Below are 22,831 nucleotides of genomic sequence, written 5' to 3'. Positions count from 1 at the left end.
TTTCTAGGGGGTTGGGGACTGAAATTTTTCACCTCCGCCATCGAAGATCAGAGGCTACTGTTTTCACCCCTTTCTGTTTGTTTGTTTGTTTGTTTGTTTATTTGTTTGTGAACAGTATTACGGAAAAACTCCTCAACGGATTTCGACGAAACTTGGTGGGGGGTTAGGTCTGGTCCAAGGATCATGCCATTAGATTTTGGACTTGGTCCAAAATCCAATATGGCTGCTATGGTGGCCAATTTGAAAAAATATTTGAATTTTGTTTTTGCATTTCTACATGTTATGTAACCCCCCCCAAAAAAAATTGTTAGAGAAAAAAAAAATTGTGCAAATTTTTTTTCAACAAAATTTCGATTTTTTTTTTGCATTTCTTCATGTTATAAGTGATTTCCAACAACAAAACATGCCAAAATTATAATTGCGGCTGATTTTGGAACTTCAGGTGGATATACCCACGTAAAATCAATTTTGTCTCAAGGAATCTAGTTATGACGAATGAATTGAGAATGTAAAAGTTAAAAGTAAAAGGGAAAGTTGCAAACTATAACTCTGTGAGCACTGTTGACATCAAATTGAATGAATAGGATATCAGGTTCACTTGAGTGACCTAGTAGTATTGGCGGCGGAAGTTTTGCACTCTACCGAGTGCTCCCCCTCTAGTTTTAATCTGTTTCTATTACAGATGAATGAAAAATTTGTTGGTTGATGAAGTTCTAAAGTTTCATTGTCCTCGGATTGAAAGTTGCAATCCTATTGAAACGAAGCAAAACAAATAGGTTTCTGAAATTAGAAATTTGGTGCGATGTGGACCTCAGCTGTCTCACTACAAGCTATAGTTGTACTTTGATTGCACCTGATGAGGGAGCATTAGCCCCCTTTTCACGAGAGTATTAAGATGGTCCTTCTTCCTGCATTGTGAATGTTTAAACAATTGATCCATGAAAGAGGGCTGAAACTGACACTGTCATGAAAGATATGGAATATTTGGGTTTGAACGTGTACAACACTGATGCATTGGATAGATCTTCATGGAGGAATGCCATCATTCGACCAATCCCCTGAAAAAAGGTCTGAAAACCTTTATTGTTCTTTTATCAGTGAAAGAGGTCCAGAGGGTCTTAATGCCCCCCTCATCCCCCCAAACTTTACTTTTAAGAACAAAGCACATTGTGGCTCTTCGATCAACAATTTTCCCTCCAATTTTAGGTCAATGGTCATTGCAAGCTGACATAAATCAACTTGGCAGTAGTGGCAATAAAACCTCTAAATTGTATTTTAAGACTTCATGTGGCCTTCAACCTTCTGTCCACTCAGCCATCTGCCCCTTACCAGATATAGCAAGCCCTATGTTGCCAAACTCCTTATCCATTCCATCAATTGGGACCATACTCTGCAGAGCGTCGGTGCTGCCGAAGCAGTATCCTGGGCTATTGGGCACAATCCTGGACAGGTCGCCACTCAGACACAGAAACTCTTTATCAACCGCCTGCAAATCCAAGCTTTCTGCTCACCATGATTTATTTGTCTCACTTGCACCTCATGCACCGCATCATGGAATCGTATTTGAATGTCTGTTCAAACCCAGCCTTCCTTCCAGTTCTTCAAGATGGTGGCTCACATTTATCTTGCACTCCTACACCCACCACCGTCATCTGTCATTTGTACTTTTGCTAACTTTACCGTTTTCGTATTTTATGTGTCTATGTGTTCCCTCATTATAAAATGTCTATCCATTATCCTTCTGTACTTGTTTTTATATTTTTTCTGGACTTCATCCCCTGCCAGTTTCACTGGAGGGGATTATAGGTTTGCTGTCCGTCCATCTGACCCATCTGTGGGGTTTTTTTGCAGACTTTTTTTTTCCCATACCCTTCAACATATTCAACCAAAACTTCGTAAATGACTTTATTATGATAAATTACATAAGAAGTTCGAGTCTCAGGGCTTTCTTCCATTTTTCAGAATTATGCCCTTTCTCAACGAAGAAAATATCACACATACGTGGGCTTAAGGATACTTTCTTTCAATCGTCGAAGAAGCCACGCCAGTGTTTGTGCCTTTATTTAATTTCTGCATATACAATAAGCTCGAGAATCTAACCTGAGCCAAATTTCGAAATTTTGCCGAATAGACCCAAACACGGTGGGTTATGGGTTTCTTTGTCTTCATTTTGACTGGTGACCTGTATTTTGACCTGTATTGCAAAACAATTCTCACTCTTGCTTTGATCAATTTTGTAATAAAAAGCACAATCTGTCGAAAGAAAAATAAAAATAAAATAAAGGGAAGCTTCATCCTGTAAAAATGTCAATAAAAGCAAGAATTCCTAAATTATAGTGAATTCTTTGTCCTACAGATTAGGTAATTCCATCACATGTAAAAGCCACTTGGCCCATTCTGCCAGTGCCATATCCCAGCACAATCCACTTCCTGTACGCATTGTTAATATCCAGCGAACAATGAGCAACTAATTTGGTAAATATAATGGCACACAATAACCAACTCATATATATATATATATATATATATATATATATATATATATATATATATATATATATATATATATATATATATATATATATATATATATATCCTACTCGTTCTATGAATTACACCACCTAGTGTCGTTAAACTATCTTTCATGGCCACTTCTGTGATGCATAAAAAGCAGTGGGCATTGTGACAATATGAAACAGGAAAGAGCAACCAGAGATTGCAGACCCTCAAGAGGACTTGTTTTGTGTGGTGTTTGTGTACTGGTGTGTTACATAATTAACACGAGACATAACTAGAACTGCCACTTTATAACTTGATGGCAGTGATGACTGGGAATGAACACGTCCCACTTTGATGCAATCCTGCTTTGATCGGACACCAGACCCTGACCCATGACGTTTATTATTATTCATTTGAATTCAGAATGGGATAAAAATTAATTAAATCCAAAACAAATGGAAGACAAATAGGTATAGTCCTGCATTGAAGTAATCAGATGCTGTAAATACAGCCAAACACTGTAAGTACAGTACTGCATTGTCTCGTGTTAGCTTAGTGGTTAGGGTGGCTGACTTGGGATCCTAGGGTCCTGAGTTCGAGCCCCATTGGCTGCTGAATTAATACCAGGTGGGGTGGACTCAGCCCGTCATCCTTCCGAGGTTGGCAAAATGAGTACCAGTATACTGGTCATAGAGACACTGCATCAGCAGCATAGCCACGTCCCTAACCAATGATGCAACAGCAGCCATAAGGCTGCGAGAGAGAGAGAGAGAGAGAGAGAGAGAGAGAGAGAGAGAGAGAGAGAGAGAGAGAGAGAGAGAGAGAGAGAGAGAGAGAGAGAGAGAGAGAGAGAGAGAGAGAGAGAGAGAGAGAGAGAGAGAGAGATATATATAGAGAGATATATGTGTTGGAGTCATCAGAAGGAACCCGAACAAGCAAAAAGCAAAGATGAAGTCATCAGGAGGAATCTGGATAGGATTCGCGTTTCAGATGCTACTCCTCTACCCTCAAATTCATCCAGGCTCAGCTGAGTGAGCGTCATTAAAAAGAACCCAGATTGAAAAAAAATCAAATAATTCTGGATACCAGACCATGTGTCCAATAAGGTTGAAATTAAAAACATATTCCCCATCACTACAACATCATAATTGTGAAGTTTCATGTTTATCGATGAAGCGGTTCAAGAGAAATACTTCTTTTTAAAAAAAAAAATAGATTTTCACTTAGGCCACATGGCCTGGCAGCCATATTGGAATATCAATTATTTGTGAACAACCTGGTATCCCCAAAGCTTGGGAAACATTTGTGTGAATGTTTTCCCTTTTTTCCATGATGGCTGCGAAACCACATGACCTATGATGTCATAATTATCATTAAAATATTCTACATGAGTCGTTGCTCATATGGTGAAAAATTTATGTCAATCTGACAAAGCGGTTGCAGAGAAAAACTGTACTCAAGTTCTGGGTGGACAAACAAATACAGTCAGACAAACAGACCCAAATGCAATACCCTCTCCTTTTGGGACAATTAACAAAGTAATGGATTATCGTTTGCTGCTGTTGCAGGGGTGTTTCATAGAACACGCAAATCGTTAAATAATGCTAAAGTATTCCATTATAGCTGAGACACCACAAAAGTCCATCTTATATGTAACACCGCCAAATGAAACTGCTTCTCTTGAATTCCCTTCCACAATCAAATTAATTTGACAAAACAAGCTGCAATCTAATACCGCACTTAAAAATACAAAACAAGGAAATAAAAAAATGTTGGGTTAAATCGACCAAAGTCTGTCTCTCCCATGCCATCTCATCCAGCACTCCTATTGTCTCGATTAAACACGAATACAACCTTTCATATAGCTTGCTCTTCATATACCTCCCAGGTCTACCTTTATGTCCATAATCCTCTCCACCCATTGTTTCCAGATGCATATACTCTACAGCCTTTTCTTTAAATTTAATTTTTTTTTTTTAACCTATCGACTGTGCCTACCTCTACCACCCTTCTTGGAAGGACCATTCCATGTATAAAATAGGCCTGTGTTGATTCATTCCGCTCTCACTGTCTACTTCTCAAAACTGGACCCTGTTCCTGTTGCCCTACAGTCAGGCAGACCCCTCTCTCCTCCTCCCCAATCTATGCTATATTCACTCCTTCCATTATCTGGAACATCTCTATGAGATCCACATGTAATCTGCTTTCAAATTCAAAAAGCCTGCTCTCTTTGAGCACTCAACATAACTAAGCTTATTTCTTCTTTGTTCATTCTAACACTGTCAGCTTAAAGTGACAGTGCATTGAAAATGGATTGCAGTGAAGCCTTGGGGATTTATGATACAAGTGTTTCTTCATTTGCTTCCATCTTGCATAATGGCATCCACTGATGGCCTTTCCGCCGTGGAACTCGCCATCTGGCCCAACGAGATGCGGAGAGTGACACGGCTTGTAAGGAATGACTTTCAACCTCTTAACGATGACAGTTTTATTATTATCTATTGCCTGTGAGACAAAAATGGCTTTGGCTTGGTCATTGAATGCACTTTTTCATAATTTAGAACCAATCGATCACAAATCCCTTGCACACCAGTTCAATTGTATGAACTCAAATCTGAAAATATTAATTTGTGATGATTTTGTTTAATAATAGCTGGCATGTCTTGCTTGGTTTTTCTCAATCTGAGCACATGGTTCAAATGTCAGATGCTGTGCTACTTTGTCCATTGTTTTGTGAGATCCTGTGTAATTAATATAAAAATACACTGATTTATCTTAATGTTCTTGTCCAACATGTGATGCTCCTCCATGAGCTGTGGATCACTCAAATCAATAACACTTATTTTGACTGTCAATGAGAATTGGTCATCAGTGAAACATGGCAGTGCTTTAATCTTCGAACTAACTACAAATGTCCATTTTGAGCAAAGGATGCACTTTGACAAATTTATTTGATGAAGAGATCATTTTTGATTGACGGTAATGCTAGTCTTCGACAACCATCACATAGCCTCGTGGGTTTGGGATGAAAAGATCTCCACATCTGCTGGGTTAATTTAGCGTGAATCGGCGTCTCAGAACGCACGACCATGGCGATTCTGCTGACAGGAAGAGGCGAATGATGGTTTCTCGGCCATCCACGTCTGTTGCGTCTTAGTGTGAACCCGATCTGCCCATCTAACAGGTTAATACGCCAATTTAGCGAAATGCTATGGAGCCTGCTTCTGATGACAACACAAGTTTTAACAAAACTGATTTCTTTCAGAGAAAAAGCGGAAGAAAAGAAGAACATGGCAACACAGCTGCAATCACAGACACTACCAATAAATAATGATTAAAATCAATGCGTCCCCGGAACTACAACAGCCTTGACATATATGACTTATCTCCTTCATTCAGGGGGGGGGACACAGGACAGAGAAAGGAGAAGGCAAAACCAAGATAAACCAGCTAGGTCATGTGGAGGTGGGTCGGTTCGTTCAGTTTTGTTGTGCAGATCACCAATCTAAATGAAATTCACCCTGTACATTCATGAGAACACACCATTGAAATTCCTACTTGTTTCCATATGCAGAAGTTGACACACCGACAGTTATTACCATTTGAAATTACCACCGTGAAGTGGGCATGGTGTGCTTCTAATCGTGGGGGAAACGACCAGGAAACAACAAATCAAGATGGCGGCGCCCATGGTTGTCGTGTGATTTTGAGTGATTTTTGGTCTTTCAACAACCAAATATGCGTTGTTTCATACACTTGGGCATGGAGGATGATGAGAAAGTGATGCAATTCACGGATAAGAGCTGGCGTAAGTTATGCGAGTGTGCGAAGGCTTGGTGCGACGCCACAGATAGTGAAACTATTAACAAATGCCATTTGCTGGCTGATCAAATTATGAAACTGCTGTCAATGACTGATCCTCCTGCTGATGCCGGCTGTCACCAGTTCTGCTATGTGTCGTTTTGTAACAATGATCATATAAAACATACTGAAGCCAGGAAAAGGAAATCAGAAGCAGGCACGACTGCAGTTTCTGCTTGAGCCAGTGAGGTGGTGGGCGGACTCGAAGAAGAGGGGCACTCTTACCACAAAATACGTAGAAAATCCCTCAGAACCTCTGTAGAAAGGGTGGCTGGCAAATCAGCTGGTGTACTGCCAAGAATTTGAATCGAATGCCAGAAAAAAGACAAATTCATCCATGTCAAAGGAAAATCTCAACGTGATCAGTTGTCCCTGGCAGAAACACAGGATGAAGGAAAGCTGAGGGAAACTGCTGAGCAGAGGAGAGATGAACGTGATGTGACAATAATGACAACTATAAAGGATAAAGACTGTAGCGCTGGAAGTTTGTTATCAACGTAAATGTTATTACGAGTATGTGAATGACACATACCACAGACAGAGTGAATGGAAACTCCAAACTCAGAAAGTGAACTATGACTCAACATTTGACATTTTCTGTGATAAAGTAATCCAGGTAAGACTCATTGATGGAAAGCAATCTATACATATGAAGAAGTTGTGTGAGATGTTCAATGACCTACTCAGCGTATGCGAAGGTCAGGATAAGGCCAACTACCAGGCAACAACACTGAAGAAAAGACTGCAGGAACGGTACCCAGACATGATTTTCTATCGTCCACCAAAAATGTCTGAGAGCGAAGTGGTGTACATGAAGGACATTGACATCGGTTCCATTGCTCAGGCTGCTGTTGTAGACAGTAGCTTCACAACAGAAACAGAGTCAACTACAGAGGATGATGCCAGCCAGGGTCCACAGCAGGGTGACTCAGACCTCAATTTACATGTTCTATACTCGGGAGCACTCATGGTGAGGGATGACCTGAACAAACACCAAAGTGTGGACATTACATGGCCCTATGTGGAAAGGGTGGAGCGAGCACTAGAGCTTATACAGGCAACTCGTACTTCGAACTGGCCGAAACACCTTGCGATCATGGGAGCGTCAATGCCCTGGTACTTTGCGTGTGATCACCTAAACTATGCAAGGTACTTACCCGTTTACTGGCTGGAAATGGCCCAGCGAGAGCACTCCCACCCAGACACCTATCAAGCGTTCATGGACGGCAAATGGACTGCCCAACGGCATACTCGTTATGGATTTAGTAGTGTTGCGTGTGATCAGATCATGGAGCAGACTTTAAATAGGGACAGCAAGACCAGTGGAGGCATCATTGGTTACACTCAGAAAAGCACAGCTGTGAAGAAGTGGATCCTGTCCCAACCAGCACGTGTGGAAATTGCAAGGAAATATGAGTCCATGGCGGGTATCCACAACGAGCCCCGAACGAGAAAGGATTTGGATGTGTCGAGCTCGAAGAAGAACGAAGCAGTGGTGGTACAAGTGATGGACACAGTACTTCAAATGATTAACCCTTTCTCCGGCGCTCACCTTGAACTCGTCAATATTAGTTCAGGTGTCATCGCACCGCCAGCCACTTCCGCGGACTTGATGAACGCGTATGTCAAGGGAAAGAATGCTGTCGTGCAATTCTTGCGTGATCGGCTACTCTCGGGTGACGTCCCATTCTTCAGTCCGATTTCGAAGGCCAAATTGGCAACTTTCTCGAAGGCGCGAGGCAAGTCGGCGACTCCCCACCAGCAGACGCCGAAGGTTGAAATTGCGAATGAACGTCGTCTTTTCACACGACTGCTGTTGATTGGCGAGAAAAGCAATGTAACACTCCACGATCTGCTCGCGTACCCACTGGCGAACATATCTTTCCCGCTGGCATCCGGTGATGGTTCGATTGCTAAGACGGACAAAGCCAAACTCCGCAACCATATACTGAAACTGTGGCCCGATTGCCGCATGGACGCTTGGCCTATCCAAGGTGCAACAATTGTGGATGGAATGGCCGTTATTCAGGCGATAAAGGCTGGTTCACTGCCTAACACTTTCGGCAAACTGGAAGAGATGGTGCTGAACATCGTAGGGGTCAAAGCACGACATAACCAATCATCGAGACTGGACATGGTGTTTGATACTTACCCAAGTGTCAGCATCAAGTGCCTGGAGCACGTCAGACGAGTGGGCAGGGCGGGCGATCTTCAGGTACGAACCATCTACAGACGTGATCAAGGCCTTCCAAAACAGTGGGCCAATTATCTCCTGAGCGGAGCCAACAAGGAGGCGTTGATAGAGTTCATCGTCGAATCGTGGACGAGAAACATCTCTCCATCAAAACTGGGCGACATGCTGTTGTACGTCAGTCATGCCGGCAAATGTGAGAAAATCAAGGCGTCGAATGGTGTCATGAATGTGTTGTCAGTACCTGAACTTGAATGTGACCATGAGGAAGCTGACACGAAGCTCCTGCGACATGCCGCTCACGCGGGACAGAATGAAGAGTCGGGGCGCATAGAGAGTTTCGACACCGATGTGTTTGTGTTGGCGTTGGCTCACTCGAAGTCGATTTGGGCACGAAATTTCCATCTGGTCACAGGAAGTCCCAAGGACATTATCGTCATTGACATTAGGAAGCTGAGTAATGCCCTGGAAAGTTCTGTCTGCGATGCGTTGATAGGTTTGCACAATTTCACGGGAAGTGATACCACCAGTGCATTCCACGGTAAGGGCAAAACAAGCCCATTGGACTTGATGATTAAGGGTCCCCATCTCATCACCTGTTTTGGGAGCATTGGTTGAGAAGTCACGCGAGATCAGAATATCATTCACGACCTGGAACAATTCATCTGCGCCATGTACAATCAGCCGACCATGAAGGGTGTGGATGAGGCTCGCTACAAGCTATTCTGCAGCCAGTCGCTGGGAGAACAGAAGTTGCCGCCTACAAGCGACGCTCTGATGCTGCATTGCAAAAGAGTGAACTATCAGTCTGCGATCCACCACCGCGTGACTGAGAGGTTTATAGAAGCCCCTTCTCTTACATTTCACGGATGGATGGAATGCAACGGAACACTGACTGTTCACTGGCTGAGCAAACCACCAGCACCGAAGGAACTGTTAGAGGCGACGAAATGTAATTGCAAGAAGACGAAATGCGAGACCAACCTGTGTTCTTGCTGGTCAAAAGGACTGTCCTGCACAGTGTGCTGTGGGTGTCAAAACTGCGCCAACGATGAACAGACCCGTACAGAAATGGAACTAATGATGATGAAAGCGGAACTGACGATGATTCTGACAACGAACTGTGAATGCGGGTGTCTCACTGCTTTTGCTGTGGTGATCTACTACAAAGTAGTATTCAGGTTGGTTAGCATGTAATAGTGGACTTGAGTTTTGTAATAGCAGCAGTCAAGAGCCTAGTTCAGCAACTGCTTCAGAGCAAGAAATACTGGAGTTCTAAGATGGTAATCCTCTTGTGGCGGTTCTACTTTTCATCAGGCTGAGCAGTCGCGCAGTCTCTTTGTCTTTGATTTAATCCGTAATAGCCAATGTAACTGTCTTTAATAGGTGCTGTAACTGCCTTTATTAGTCAATGTAACTCCCTTTAATAGCCAGTGTAGCTGCCTTTTAAGCAAAAAGTTGCCTTGGTCAACTCGAAGGCCTGTCTGGTCGGTCCAGACGTTTTCGGCCGGTAAAAATATGTAACTGCTTCGGTTTACGACCTTTAATTATAAACTTCTTAAATAACAGTGAAAAGGGCTCTGTATAAACATATTGTGTCATTTTAAGACCTCACAAGAATTTTCTTTGACGTTACATATCAGTCTAACCTTGATTCTTCATTTCTGTGTCAAAATCGTGCTTTAATGTTCAGTGTATCTTTAATTGCCAAAAATGACCAATTGTGTCACATCCTCGATGTGGAAACAAGTGGATCTGGACTCAGCGTCTAAAATTCTTTAAATATGTCATCCAGATTGGTGATCTGCACAACGAAAATCATTTTCTGAACGTTATAGCGAGTACCTCGACATGGTCTAAGCTCCACAAGCAATGCTTGCGCATTTGGTGTGCAGCGGACTGGTGTGGAGCTTGTCCTTGCATGTGGGGTACCAACCACATTCCGGCAGGGAGTATGCACCAGACCCCTCCGAGAACCATGACTCATTTTACAAACCCAAACCACCGGGGACTCCAGAAGCACTGGTGGACCAGCAGGAACTGAGAACTGCAAACCACAGGCACAACCCAGAAGTGAATAACCAAGAGCCAACAACTGCACATGCAGTGTGCATTTTTTACGTCTTGCAGGGCAGATTGAACAGTCTGTGGCACGTGCCTATGCAGCTTGACAACTGGTGATATATGGCGCGTGGCAGCAGGAAAATGATACACCCTGACAGATGTTGATCTATGAGCAGGCCTGTCGGTCTGTCTGATGGTCTTGAGCCTGGCAGATCTCCACATATGGGCATATTTCTGGCACATCTTGGGTCCTTGCACTGTCCCCATGATCGCAATCATGGGCCATGCCGATAAGCTGTTAATTAGCTGAAGAAACTCCATACAAGGACAAATTATAACAATGGGGAAGGTTCGATAATGTATGGAGGGGGAAAAGGTGGGTGTAGATACAGACACTGGAGTGGGGGAGATGAGATCTTTGTAAACATGTGCTCTCCATGCTTTTTATCTATTTATTAAAGTAGCCGGAATTCTCCATCCATCTGTCAGGTCCATCCAACCCCCTGTATCTCAAGCTCCTTTCGCTGGGACATCATTACCGTGTTACGTCTAGTGCTCGGCTAAGCCTCTACAGACATGCATTCTATCCCTCCAACGCTCAACCCCTCAGTCATGTCATTATGTCTCGTGCTGGGCTCGGCCTTTACGGAAGTGTATTATTCATGACTCGACCAGAAATGGTGTATTATTCTCAGAAACCACAGTCTGGTAACTGCTAACATGCCATAACTAATTAGCCGACATTGCTTAATAATATCGTTGTCTTCATAGTAACAACAACGTGACATTAATAATTGTATCTTAACAACGTAACCGCAGCATCAACGTAGTTGCTGAGCATGCAGGTCTGTTCTCCTTATTCCTGTAATTCAATTTTTTCCCCCAATGACACGGGTCTTCCTTTTGAATTCTGCTGCCAACAGCTTCCAGTCAGGCAGACCTTTGCGATGACTATCAACAAAATCCAGGGTCAGAGCTTGTGGCGGTGTGGAGTCTCGATTCCCACCTGCGTGTTTACATACGGACAGCTGTATGTTGTGACAAGTCAAGTCATCGACCCACTTTATCTGTGTATCTTTGCCAACGAGAATGAATTCCACCTAAGGAGTGGGTATGCCCATGGTGCGGGATGGGTAACCCACAACGTTGTTTATAGTGAGATCATACAAACTCCGGGGTGGATCCAGAGAGAAATTTGAGGGTTTTATAGCTCCCAAGAAAGTGTTGCTTTTTATACTAAAAGTGGATTAACTTGGCCCAGTAGACAAACCTTTTTTGATACAGGTTCCACTCCCCTCCCTCAGAGTATCCCCATGGCACCCACGACCCACCGCACGTGGCATGGCCCCCTCAGGGGATAAACGCAGGCTATATGTAAAAATTGAATTAGCAGGGGGTGCAACCTCCCCCCACGGTCCAGCACTTAAATAAAATGTTGATTTTTTTTTTGTTCACCATCACAAAGCATAAATGATAACAGTGCAAACAAAGTTGATGCCGTTGGAACGTGAACTCTCAACATTTGTTTTAGTGAAGACAACATACTCACCATCACGTAGCATAAACTAGAACGGCATTCGGAAGAGCGCCTACCTCCCTCCACCAGGCTGAACAGTTTATTATTTTTTGTATCCATAGTCAAATATTGTGGGAGAGCTAGTGCTAGTACTAGTACATTGAATGGATCAGGATGCAACAGGACAAATGTAACAGTAGAGAGAGGGGGAAACACCAACAGCAGAGCTGAAGGCCAAGATAGGCAGACTTGGACAATGGGTGTGGGGGGGGGGGTTGGGGGGCAGGAGAGGATGCATAGGGTGGGAAATATGGATACAGACGGAAACTCTCAGGAGGAAAAAGTGAAATTTGGAACAAAGAGGGCTGGGGGTGGGTTAACGAGGGTAGAAATGATCATGGTTTCGGATTTGGGACGATCTGAGATGGTGGTGAACAGCTGTTTTGAAGACCTGGAGGGAAGAATGAGATTTAAGAGAATGTAGAAGTTGGCTCCACAGGCAGGAAAAAAGAGGAACGAATGAGAGGAGGTGAGCAGTGATCGTGGATTTAGGTAGGTTCACAAGAAGGGGGGTTGATGGTGTACTATATGTGGCTTGCTGAACCCTGGGGGGGTTCAAACTGTATAAATTGACTATCAAACTGTATTACTGCACTGTAACATTATTTTGTTCTACTACAGATAGCAAAGCGAGGAGTTCTAGTTAACATGCATGATGAAGTAACTATTCTAATCTATCCTCCATTTTACCCCGCAGACCAGATCAGTAACGATATTTATGCAAACCACTGCAATTTGCTAGACCACAGGATGAAGCATTTAACAAAGTTGTTAAAATGACTCGTCTATACAATCACGATACTCATTAAAAACCACCCTTAACCACAAATGCAAAGTAGGCCAATCTACACAAATCCTCAAGAGGCGGATAATTTACATGACGCAACAAGCAAACACCATTGCTGTCAGTTGTACGATACTGCACTGGCCTTATGAACTTCACCGATGTTCTGCTGTGTTTGGCAGCAATTTTTTTTTTTGTTACCACTTTGATCAGTCCAGCACCGCCTGCAGGAAGACGTGCAGCCAATTAGCTCCACCATAAGAATGGGTACAACCCAGGAAGGCTGCATGGAATTGCTTGCACATTGAAGCTGATATTCCACTGCAGGGTTCACTTAAAGTGACTTCTACGTTCAAGTCTTTAGAACCGAGTGGTTGAGTTTGAAAAGATGATTGGGATAATAACGGCTCTGTTTATAAAAGGCAACTCGTATGTCTGAGGTTTTAGACCAGGAAAAAGGTTTCAGAAAGAAACTTCTAATGCTCTTTAATCTCTTATGGTCATCCAAAAAAATTTAATCGTAAAAGAATATGCTTATTAGAGAAGTTTGTTTTGCAAACAAGACTTTTTTTTCCCCACACAGTTACAGTTTAAGAAAATACAGTGAAATAAAAAATACGGTTAAGTCCTATAAGTGGTACAATTGAGCCTTTGCGAGTGACAAATGTTCTATTTATTGGGAGTTGCGTCGGAAACATTTGTGTCACTGGTAAGATAGCTTAGAGGTATGTGCATTTACATTTGAGCTGTCTAGCCTGGGTTTGAATTTTGACCCAGATATAAACTCTCACCCTGGTGTTTCACTTGCAGCCTCGGCGAACCATCGATCTGTGCGCCGTCCATTCGAAGGAAGTTAAGCCGGAGGATTGGGGGTGTTAGTGGGTGTTAGAAATCCCACGGTGTCTTTTCTCGGCATGTTATCGCTGTCACCCTGAACAAATTACAAATTCCTGCCACAGTTTAGCGTCGTGTATGGCCATCTGGTTTCAGATAGACTTGGGCCGTAATCGTTCCTCCTCGGCTCGACCCCATAAGGTAGGAATAGTCATGGCCTTAAAGAAGAATAATAATAATAATATTGAGGAAACATTTAGTTTGTGTCCAGTTGAATTAAAAAAATGTGATTAAAAACGACAAATTAATCACATGTATTTGTATCTGGTTGGTGCATGTCCTTTGGCATCATATTGTGCTTGAACCTGTGAAGGCATTGACTTTAGTGTTCACCGAATGATGGCCTGATTCAGGTTTTGACAAATGTGGAGTACATTTTGTTACAGCTCTTGCAATATTACTTTGCAGAGGATGGCCTGATTCAGGTTTTGACAAATGTGGAGTACATTTTATTACAGCTCTTGCAATATTACTTTGCAGAGGACGGCCTTTCCGAAGCTCACGATCCACGTTGTCGGAGTTCTATGGCATTCATGGCAGGACTCTGTGGTGCCTGAGAAGCTTCAGCCAAGTCCTTTCTCTTTCAGACAGAGGTGCAGCACAACCTTCCTGCACGAAACATGTTCCACACTGAAAAATGCCTTGCTGGTATTGTGGCAAGAGTGTTCCTTGTATATCAGCAAGGCATTTTGTAGTACAGTATACAACGCATGTACTGCAGGAAGAAGGTGCGACATGCCATACGGCCAGAACCACCTCTGCCTGGAAGCGATGGAGTGGGCTGCAGAATCTTCCCTGTAATAGTCTGTTGAATAAGAAGTTGATTTCTACAAGAAAAAGTCAGTTAGCCTTTCCAGAAGCCCTCAGTTGCTATCTGCCGCATCCACTTTGCTCGTATTTGCGTCGTGAATATTTTGTTGAGCCAATCAGTTGATATCACCCGATTAGATTTTGTGTAAATGAACCAATCAAATATTGCCACATGATTTAAGCCCAGTGTAAAAGCAGAAGTTGCCTCGTCTCAAACGTCCTCGGAGTAACGAACTGGAAGACTAATTTGCTTTCCCACCTATATAAAGAAGCAAATTAATATGGAAATATCTGCTTGCCATTTGTTCTTTAAAAAGTAAAAACTTGGCTGGCAGAGCAACTGGGAAAAGTAGTTTGATGTACTGTATCCAACAGGTGTTCATTCCAAGTGGATCACTGGAAACTGGGAGAAACGGTGTAAGGAACCATTGAATGCAAAGTCCATCTGTTTGGTTCAAAATATTTGTTTACAGCCAGTGCATCTAATTATTGATACATGATTGTTACATCTTAAAAAAAAAAACATGGTGGGGGGGGGAAGGGGGAGGTGGTAAACATATAATGGTTTGGGGTTGATGTGGAGCAAATCGAGTTGGGGGCAAAGAGAATTATGACGGTATTTTAATGGCACACAATAACTTCTGAAGAGTTTATCTGCTTGTGGAAGTGCCTTCCTCAGTCTGTCTCATCACATCCCACGTTCTCCCCCCCCTGGGCCTTATACACACAACCATGCACCACCATCTCATTTCATCCTCTAACCCTATATGTGATCTTCCTTACCATTATAAATGCTCTTCTAATCTTCCCCTTCTATTTGCAGGTTACTATGTACTTTGTCTTTGTCTTTGTCCTCCTTATTTTTCCCTTTGTTTTGTTCACATGATGTCCCTCTGCCCCCACTGTCAGCAGGGTCTTCTACTTTATGAATACTCACTCTTCCATGAGTCTAGATGTTGTGTACAAAATAAAAAAACATTCATCTCACAAAAATGTAATGACCATCAACGGTCTTTTAAAAATTGCACAGGATGCAAAGAGCAGCATTTTCAGCTATCCCGCATCGAGTTAATTATGTGAGATAGAATTGAAAGAAAAATGGGGCAAATTTTGGCACCGAATAAAAACACTATTGTAGAATAAAAATTTAAAAATCGAATGAACATCTCAAAGGAATATATAAATTTTAGATTACTCAACAATTTATAGCAATGATAAATGGCAAAGGGATGGGAAGATTGATAACCAATTAATTTTCTCAACCAAATTTGAGGCATTTTTTTTTAATCACTCACATTTGAATTACTTTTCTCAACCACAAAAAACCACTCTCCCTTCTTTGAAATTTCTCTCTCTCTCTCTCTCTCTCTCTCTCTCTCTCTCTCTCTCTCTCTCTCTCTCTCTCTCTCTCTCTCTCTCTCTCTCTCTCTCTCTCTCTCTCTCACACTCACACACCACTCCCTACTTCCCCATCTCTCACTCTCTCCCTTCACGTGTCAAGCTTTCTTGCTCTCTCCCTCCCTTTCGCCCTTCACATCTCTCATCACCTCCACCACCAAACGAAACTTCATGGACAGATTGGATGTGTGACAAGGATGAATTGGACTTTGGTGAAGATACTATATTTTTTTAGGTGATTCTTCAGCATTGAGAGACCCCAAACACGACACTGTATGGCATGATATTGCAAAACGTTGTGGACGAGTTATGCCAAAACAAGGTGGATGAGTTGGTTAGGTGACAAGAACAAGATGATTCGATTTTCGTTCAGGTCCAGATCCAGATCTGACCTTTCGGTGGGATACAAAATGTAAACTGTTCAGCCTGGCGGAGGTGTGCTCTCTATTGAGTGCCATTCTCTTTCAAGAAGTAGCCTTGCCTGAAACGTCACCTCTTTTGACATTTGGTTGTGAAAATTATTTATTTTTCCTTATTTAATGCCAACACAAACTAACTATTCCTAATAAAGACCAGTTTCAAATTTGTATAATAATGTTTGATCATCATTGATGAATTAATTATTCAAGAGGAAAATGGACCGAATATATCCGGATATATATCCATAGTGAATATTTTAAAAATCTGAATTTGTATTTACTTTCAATCCTTTTACCTGTTGTGTGATTTGCTGTTTTTGGCAAAGGTGTAGACCTTGGTGTGCCAAGTTTCATTGCACACCAAGAAAACATTAGCAATGGATTTTATTATCTGGACTAACAGGAAATCCTTGTTGATGGTCAACAGTGGACATCAGTTTGGGTTGTGAACCAAACATGTTGTTCCCTTAAAAAAAAAAAAAATTCTGTGATTTTTTTTTCTTTTTTTAAAAACAATGATCAGTAACTAGAAAAATCACATTTTCAACAGAAACAGATGGTTCTGGAACAGCTTTTTCTTGTTTACAAAGTTTAGGCTCATAAAGAGTTACAGACCTTCCTGCTAAATCTCAGTGGCTCAATAACTTCTATGATGATGGCGTATGAAAAGGCAAAAGTCAGAATATCCACAACACTGTTATTTATTGGGGTCTTGGTTGAAGTGAGGGCCTTTTACATATAAAGAAATAACTTGCAGCTGATCAGGAATTTAGTCTTTCTCCCAGTGCTCCCTTTGATGGCAAGGTGCAGATTTGAGGCCCACTTCGGGTAAGCCTCACTAAAACTCCACTGCAAGTACAGTTAAAGAAAGGTTACCGCTTAACCATGGGACTAGAAGGGCACTCAAACCTGACAAGTAAAATGCAGAAGAAATGTTTGAAGATTATGAGATTCATTTGAAAATCCACCCAAAGCAATTTGGCATGCTCTTCAAAGATTGTTTTGTGATGCTTGGACAGCCGTATCCATGGCGATGATGAATACCAAATATTTTGGATGGCAAAATCTACGCCCTACCTGTGCAACGAAGTAGTACAAGCACTGTACCAAATTGTTCGAGGTATTGTATTGTGTTGTAGTAAGGAACAGGCCTTGTATGCAGACTTCAGGCCCGCTCCCCATTCCATGTTGGGTTCCCGTGCTTCAAAGAAGTGTTTCATCAAGCTTTAAAATGGCTACACATGCAAGAGGATATTGACACTGTAGAATAACTGTGGCTTAGCAATTGTTTCCAAATGGTTTTGTGTAAACCAAATAGGAACAGCCGTTGCCTAAAACAGAGACCTCACAAGGGTCACTTGGTGCAGATTTTCCCCCCCGAGGAGTCTCTGGAATAGGCATAAGGCTATTATTAATGAATCCCTCAGCTTATTGAACAGGCAGATTATATCGCTGAGATGTGATCTTTTGTGAATTCCAATACACCTCCCAGGGATCACTAATTCCGTATTAAGTTTGACTCGTAAATTTCTTTCCCCATAACGTTTGGATGTGGAGATGTTGTTCGAGGCATCTCGATCGGCACTCGTGGCATTGTTTGAACTGCATTTGAACTCGTTATTAAATCTGACAAGTTAAACTAGTTCCTCAACCATGGCCTGAACTGCCTCCTTTACAGCACATATCTCCCACGGAGACAACACTGTGCTTTGCCTTGTGTGAACAACTTTTTAGCAGTTAGCACTACATTTGGAAGTGCAAGAACACTTCTCAATTTCACAAGAAATGAGAACCATTTCTGCATCCTAAGAGAGGAAATGTAATTTTGTGTCACCTACACGCAAACAGTGTCAAGAAAACATGAACCAAGTGCTGTAATTCTTTAATTTTCTTTCATGAGCAACACTTTGCTTTCTGAAGACTTTGTGTCCTTTGTTGTGATATCAAACCACCTTTTTATGAGCAACACAAACGTACAATCACTTTGCCATCACGGATAGGTCAGTGGTCCTTGTGTCTTCCACCACCTCCCTTCTCATCTTGCACCCTCTGCCATTTGCGTGACTCCCCCCCCACCCCCCCCCAGGTTACTGCAGGGTGCATGCGGTCCACCAGCAAATCCCTTCTGGTGAAACTCCCAAAATCCAGAATCGTTGCTCACCTCCACTCATTCGGTTGCTCTTTTTTTCCCCACACCTGTGCAATCAACTTCCATTTTCTCTTCAATGTCATTCTTCCTTCCAGGTCTTCAAGACTGCTGTCTACCACTTCTTAACACCCCCTTTACCACCCCCCACCCCAACTCCCCATTAACACCTCCACTCCCCAAGCCCATCTCCTTCCAAACTTCCAGTTTTTATTTCCTGAGAGTTTGCTTCTGTATCCATCTTGTCCACCCACTACGTACTCTCCACCACTCATTCTTAACCACATTCCTCGTTTGTCCATGTCCCTCTATTTTGTCCCTCTGCCCTGCTGTTGGTGTCCCCCTTTCTTTCAGCTGTTCCTTTTCTTCTGCTGGATCCTGATCTGTTCTGTATTCTTGCTCTTCCATGAGCCTCAACTTTGAATAGAAAAAAAAAGAACCTCATTGTATTTATTGACTTGCAAAATCCCTGTGGTTTCCTCTACCAGCATGCATATATATATATATATATATATATATATATATATATATATATATATATATATATGTATTAATTACAATGAAAATTAGAGGAAGAGTTTGTGGCCTGAAAGCTTTTGCAAGCATACCATGCCAGCCAGCGTCCTTCATTGCTTACAGCATCACTATTAATGGCAATGGAACGTAGCAAAGCGAAAGGTTTCCACTGTGTTTGCCAAACATGCAGGTACACAAACATTGGAAATGCTAATGTTTGTCGAAGTTTAACTTTTGGGTTTGCCAAGTGAATCTGGGACTCTTGTTGTGCAAAATGTTGCAACCAGAAAGGTAGATTCTTTGTATGTCAATGACTGATGTCAATATAATGGTACAATCTATTGTGTAGAGTAAGATTGTGGGGCAAGATGCCATATACATATATATACATATATATATATATATATATATATATATATATATATATATATATATATATATATATATATATCATGCATGGTGCTTTTGTTGAGTGGACTGGACCTCTTTCATTTCTATTATTCAGAGTTCCCTTCCAAGGCACTTCAATGCAATAATAGGCCATTAAGCCCATCAAAGCCTGCACTTGTTCTGGCAGGCTGCGGTTGTTTGTTTGTGCTCTCTACTTTTCAAAATGCTGAGCATTAAACAAGAAACAGCAGGGCCATTTTCAAAGTCTTTGGTATGACTCGCCCGGGGTTTGAACCTCTGACCTCCCAGACTCAGAGCGAATGCTCTATACATTACACCACAGTCTGTTTTTTTTTTTATTAATTGTCTGCTTTACTGGTAGCTGGAGAACCCTCGGGTAGTTCAGGTTGCGGAACATATACCAGGACTGGGGATATCCAATGAGGATGGGAGGGTTGGAGTGTTTGTTGGCATGTTACCACACCTTTTCTGCCACGGGAATCCTGTCACACCCTATAAAAAATCACAGGTTAAGATTCGATTCATTACTTGACGAAAATTTTTTTTTAGCCAAGTATGTTTTTCTGTAGCGTTTGCCTGTCTTTGTTTGTCACACAATTTTTGGCCACAGTTTTCAAGCAGTAGTTCTGAATTTCTTTTGGGTATGTAGGGGACCGGACTGAATTTTGCACGACGGAGGATGAACTGAAAACCGGACTGAATTTTGGGTATGTAGGGTACAGTAATGCATAATTTTGGTGAAGATCAGAATTCGATACTAGAATTTCAAAAAATGATTCGTCACCATTGAGACATCGAGCCAAAAACAATACAGAACACAATATCTCAAAAGGTTATGGATAGATTCGGATGAAACTTGGTGCACAGGTTGGGTGTGTCGCAAGGACTAATTGATTCGATTTTGTTGAAGATCCGAATTCCGGACTCCATAATTTTTAAGCGATTCTTCACCATTGAGAGATGGGGCCAAACACTATGTATAGCAAGATATCTATAAAAGTTGTGGATGACTTGTGACAAAACGAGGTGGAAGAGTTGGTTCAGTGACAAGAACAAGCCGATTCGATTTTGGTTAAGATCCAGATTCCCAAGTTCTATCCTATCATCCAAACTCTATCTTCCTCATATGTGGTGACTTCAATTGTCATCATGCCAGTTGGCTAGGTGTGGGTACCTCTCTCACCTGTCATGGCACTTCAGCAAAAGACTTATGTGACTCATTGGGACTGACTCAATTGGTCAACTTCCCGACCTGGATCTCAACCAACGGTCCTCCATCTCTTCTGAATCTGATTTTGACAAATCTCCCTGAAAATATTTGCTGTTCTTCCTCCGCTCCAATCGGTTCTTCTGACCACGTCCTTGTCAAAGTGGACATCTCTCTGGCTGTTCTTAGAAAACCACCTCAGCGCTGTTGAGTCTGGCATTTCACTCAAGCCGACTGGCAGGGTCTCCAAGCAGCCATCAAACTTATAAACTGATCTCTCATCACTACTTTCTCCAACATCAACTCATCCTGGGAATTCTTTCAAAGAAACTTGCTCTCCCTCATGCACAGATTTATCCCCTCTCGTGTTCAGTTGTCCTACCCTTCCTCCCACCCTTGGTTCACTGAAGCTTGTGGTGAGGCAGTTGTCCTGAAACAACTTGCCTTTGCCTCATGGAAAGCAAACCCAACTGAGGGTAATCTCAGTTCCTTCCATAAAGCTCGGAACAAGTGTGTATCTACCCTCAGGAGAGTCAGAAAACAACATTTTTCTAATCTCAAGTCTGAACTCTCAAACCTGTCTCTCTCCTCCAATCCTGGTGGCGTTTACTTAAGTCCGTTTCTGGTGGAAGTTCCACCTCCACCCCCTCCCCTACCTCACCGCACTGCTCATACCGCATGTGAAAAGGATGAATGTCTAAACTCGGAGTTTGCATCAAAATCTTGTCTCTGAAACTCTTCGCTTTCTGTACCCACCTTACTCAATCATACCCAACTGTCCCTGGACTCTGTGTCCCTTTCTCCTGACAAGGTGGAGAGCTTGCTGTCAAACCTCGACTCAGATTCTGCAACCAGTCCAGACGGCATCAGCCCACGTGTCCTAAAAGCTCCTCTGTTCTTGCTCACCCTCTCTCTGTTCTATTCACCCTCTCATTTGATCAAGGTCATCTGCCATATGCTTGGAAATCAGCGAACATTACCGCCCTGCATAAAAAGGTTCAAAAACAGGTCTCAGCAACTACAGACCAATCAACCTTCTTCCAATCATCAGCAAGGTTATGGAATCAATCATCACTTCCATTCTTCCATCATTTCCAGAAGAAAAAAAAATCACTTATAAAGATGAAGTGCCGCATCCAAAAAAAAAAAAAAAAAAAAAACATGGGCGGGAGGAAGGGTAGGACAACTGAAGACATAAAATCCTTCCTCTTCTCCAATGGCTTGATTTCCGATCTTCAATTTGGTTTCAGACCAGGTCACTCAACCCAGGATATGCGACTTCTGCTCTCCCAACAATGGATGCCAGACATGAAATCGGAGACATATCACGTGCTTTTGACACGGTTTGGCAACCTGCCCTGCTCACCAAACTCTCTTCCTATGGTATCCAAGGCAATCTTCACTCATGACTCACAGACTTCCTCTCCTGCCGGGGTCAACGTGTGGTCCTAAATGGAGTTCTCTCATCCCTTCTTCATGTCCAGGCTGGAGTTCCTCAAGGTAGCGTTCTGGGCCTTTCTTTTTCTGGTTTTCATCAATGATCTCTCCCGACTCTCTGGAAAATCCTCTTCATCTCTTCGCTGTTGACTCCATCCTCTGCTGTACCCTCTGTCATCCCTTAGACCGGCAAGCCGCAGCTTCTTCGCTCACTGCAGATCTGGATAACAATCACAAACTAGTCCAACACATGGAACTTTTCTTCCAATCCTGATAAATCTCACACTCTCACGATGTCTCTCCGAAAGGACCATTTGAAACCCCCCCACCCCACCCACCTCCCCATCTACTCTCTCAACAATCCTCTGGAAGAAGTCCTTTCATTCAAGTTTCTGGGTCTCACTATCTGCCATGATCTTTCATTAAAAAGTCACATTTCCAATCTGGCCTCCAATGCCAGTGACCGACTGGGCATCCTCCATCGTGCAAAGTCCTTCCTCAGCCCACCCGAGCTCCTGACCACATACAAAGCTTTTGTCCACAGCCTGATGGACTACTGCTCTCCCCTCTGGGTTGGTGCGCCTACCTCACACCTTTCTCAGCTTCATGCTGGGGAAA

The 22,831-nt window shown here is 42.5% G+C and overlaps 1 protein-coding gene across 1 annotated transcript in view; it reads left to right on the top strand.

Moving 5' to 3' along the window:
* LOC147028074 (tumor necrosis factor receptor superfamily member 16-like) overlaps window positions 1-22,831 on the top strand; it is a 98,155-nt gene that overhangs the window by 34,446 nt on the left and 40,878 nt on the right. The window lies entirely within an intron of this gene.

The sequence above is a fragment of the Eptatretus burgeri genome, chromosome 4, assembly GCF_056783735.1.
Source record: "Eptatretus burgeri isolate ZD-2024b chromosome 4, Ebu_testis_v1, whole genome shotgun sequence".
In the NCBI taxonomy this organism is placed as follows: domain Eukaryota; kingdom Metazoa; phylum Chordata; class Myxini; order Myxiniformes; family Myxinidae; genus Eptatretus; species Eptatretus burgeri.
This window is presented reverse-complemented; position numbering and strand designations above follow the sequence as displayed.